Source organism: Pinus tabuliformis, chromosome 1_1, assembly GCF_031772625.1.
Source record: "Pinus tabuliformis cultivar Carrire ecotype Pingquan chromosome 1_1, CPIR1, whole genome shotgun sequence".
Classification (NCBI taxonomy): domain Eukaryota; kingdom Viridiplantae; phylum Streptophyta; class Pinopsida; order Pinales; family Pinaceae; genus Pinus; species Pinus tabuliformis.
The window spans coordinates 85,061,322-85,065,023 of NC_142297.1; the positions used below are offsets into that span (position 1 = coordinate 85,061,322).

The 3,702-nt window shown below is 34.0% G+C and overlaps 1 long non-coding RNA gene across 1 annotated transcript; it reads right to left on the reverse strand.

The window, feature by feature from the left end:
• Nucleotides 1-577: 577 nt before the first annotated feature.
• LOC149211747 (uncharacterized) lies at nt 578-1,264 on the reverse strand. The gene is made up of 2 exons (XR_016250180.1): nt 1,149-1,264; nt 578-1,016 (listed from the first exon to the last, which is right to left on the reverse strand). It is a non-coding gene; the product is annotated as an uncharacterized LOC149211747 (long non-coding RNA).
• Nucleotides 1,265-3,702: the final 2,438 nt, after the last annotated feature.

Sequence of the window (3,702 nt, forward strand, 5' to 3'; positions counted from 1 at the left end):
GCACTGAAGACTGTAGCCTGCATGTAACATTAAGGCATATATATATGTATATATATATATATATATATATATATATATATATATATATATATATATATATATTGCAATGTCGAACTGGAGTTTCCCTCCATTCCGCCGAGCCGTAACAAAACACGATATATGCATAAAATAAACAGAGATGTTAAACATAGAAACCCTGGCCCAATGGCCGTGAGGAGAACCTCAAGGAGGGATATCAAAACCAGATCTCATCACAATAGTTTCATATTACCATTTACATACTATGCGAAAACTGAACTGAAGAATATACAATCGCTGTAATAACATAAACATTAATAATGGACGCCGAGGGCAGAGCTAGGGTAACCAGGGTTACGCGCTCCCTCAGGCAGTTATAGCCGGTGAAACCCTGACTTGGCAACCATTCTAGCCGGAGCTTGCGCTCAGCCAATGGAGGTATTCAAGTCGGAGCCAAATGGCAATATGTTACTCATCTAAACTGAGGAAAAAAGACACAAACATTCAGTAAAAGACATGGGTTTATATTAAAACATCGAAGAGTAAATTGCACAGTCCATTGAAGACAAATGACCAGACGGCCGTAATATCGTTCTACCTATTAACATCATCAAGTAAATCAACCATTCGAGCAGAGACCGAGCTCAAGAAATAACAATAGTCTGTGTTCCAAAAACGAATACCAGTACTTAGTCTGAGACGGTAACTGTGTATCATATATAAGCCACAGTAATACAATCCTCGGGTTTCTTAGCAAAGGGTTTCATTAAACAAAAACTAAAAAAAAACTAAATGCCTTCAGGAGACCCTGAGCTTGCGCAGGGGACAGACTCGAGATTCATTGCCAGAACCCCTGCCAAGTGAATGAACGAAACTCAGACCTTGACCATATAAAACCCTGTATGCATTGCTGTGGAAAGAGGGTTGGATGCTTACCTGTCGATGAGCAAGGCAGCTGAAAGAGGAACCCTTATTCCTTACGGTGAAAGGTTCCACACCTGCACGAAACTGTAATGGAGTTAGCACCATGCAACCCTGGCGTAAAACCTTAAAGAAATCCAGAGCAGAGAAATAAAACAAATAACCTTATCCCAGCTGCACCTGGGTTTTGTAAACCTGAGTACCATTACCTTCGAACAGCGATGAAGTCGAATAGAATGGCAGGAACTGCATGCCAGAGGCAAAAAGGTCGATGCAGCGGAGCACCATGAGGAACAAGCTACAGAGCTGGGACAAGGCGGAGAAAATGGAATGAGAGTTATGGCGACCCGGATGTGTAAACCAAGATATAAACCCCTCCAGATGATTACCGGTTCGTGGCATGATGTAAACCCTTGATCTGCAGGAAGAAATGACAACCGTTCGATTGCCGGTTTACCTTGGAAGTTTCAGGCGCGAAAAGTGACAAGGCCGAGGAGTCAGGGCCGTAAACTTTAATGTACAGGGCGCACATGGCAGTTTGCCATCTGCCCTTCATCTCCCCAAATGGACGATGGAGAATGCTTACACCTGGTTCGAGATTATGATCGCCGGACAGATGATCAACCCCGATCTCTCGGGATATGTAATAAACATACAATTATCAACAGTGACATTATAAAGATACATGTGCACAGTCAACGCATAACTTATCCCATAGCCCTCGTTGGTTATGACATTTTCATTTCCATAAGATTAATGTATAATTTAGATTGTATCATTAAAGTCATGATCACGAAGAAGGTAATGATGTATGTGTGCACGCGACTATAGGAATATATATGTTAAGCAATGATTATATCAAAGTAGTAATGCTTGTGTGATTATAAGAATTATATATTAAGCAATGTATATGTCATGGTAATAATGCTTAGGTGAACGTGAAAGTATTAACCATATGTAGAATAGTTAATATTGCTATGTTATAATAGATAAAAAAAAAAATTATTTGTGGAAGCGTGACACTTCCCTTTTAGCATCACCAACTATTTGAAGGCATAGTAAATGCATTAGGATTATTCATAGAAAAAGACAGTGAGAGAATAACAGAATAACAAAATAGCAAAGTACATATATCCCCATTTTTGTGGAGAATAACAAAGTACATATGCCCCCATTTTTGTGGAGATAGACCTTAGCAAAAAGCTACCAGATTGCATTTAGTTGAAAAATGGACATTTCGACTTAACACAACATCATGATTAAGGAACACCACATTCAAATGTCATGCATGTAACCAAATAGGAAATTTACAAGATAGCTTCGCTTTCACCAAAAAACCAGCAAATAAGCATTAAGGGCCACATACTAAAATAGAGATTTAATAACCCTACAAGCCCTCTTTTTTAGTTAACAAAGGGGAAGAACCCTACAAGCCCTCTTTTTTAAATAATGAAGAGGAAAACAATCAAAAGCACCCTTCCCACAAAGAAAGAAAATACACTGAAAATGCCACTAGAGATAAGCTCCCTCCACAGATCATAGATACCAATAAGAACATACAGAAGTCACATCATATCTTGTTGTCACCCAAGCAATGACAAAATAATTTGAAACGATGCTAGGAACTAAAAAAATCTCATGAAATGGAGATATCTTGTTGTCACCAAAGCAATGACAAAATGATTTGAAACGATGTTGGGAACTAAAAAATCTCATGAAATGGAGAACTCTGAATCTGAAAATGAGCTCCCCCTCTGTGACAAACTTAGCGGAAACAAAATTGGTTATTATTTAATATGGATTAGGGGTTTGGAAGGAAGTAACAAACAAGAAAGAGATGAGTATGAGTGGACGATTTGTACAACTGTATAGACACATAATGAATCCAATTTTTGTTTTTGTTTTTGTTTTTTCTGAGTTATAAAGACTTTAAACCATTATTGTGATAAATCCAAGTGATCCAAAATTTTATTTCTTTTGATAATAATATTACACTTTTCTTTTAATACAAAAATATTTATAATAAATTAAATATATATTTTCAATTACTTTTTCATTTAAATTAAAAATGATATAATAAAATTTTTCAATATATATATGAAAAAAATAGAGTGATGTTTCTAAAACCGAGCATAATTACTATAAAATCTTAATTTAGGTAATATTTAAATCACATAAAAATAGATAATATTACATTTACATAATCAATAAAATATAATAATTAAATTTAAATAATAAAATTTTTTTATTAAATTAATATAATTTTTTTCAATCTTCTATTTTTTATAAAATTTAAATATAATATATAAATACATTTACCATTAAAAGTAGATGGAATATAGAGAGTCATTCTCAATAATATCTAATCATCCTTAACACATAAACACATAAATCTAGGGAAGAAAAAAGATAGAAACTGCACGAGGGAAAATTTGGTCTAAAATTTAGAAGTCTTATATAATATTTATATAACTTACCAGATTCATAAATATAAGTTACCAGATTCATTAATATGGAAGAAAATTTGATCTAAAATTTAGAAGTCTTATATAATATTTATATAAGTTACTAGATTCATTAATATGGAATTCATAGTTATAGTTAAGAAATGTTTGAGTATTAATTTATAAAAACAAAAATTCTAGAAAATATTATGAAAATTAATGATTATATAAGAGTGGGGTAACCTACTTCTTCTAAAAAGGAGTAAAAGATGGTTGGAGTATCCCAAGGCTCGAGAGATTTAATCTATATTTTTCCCTT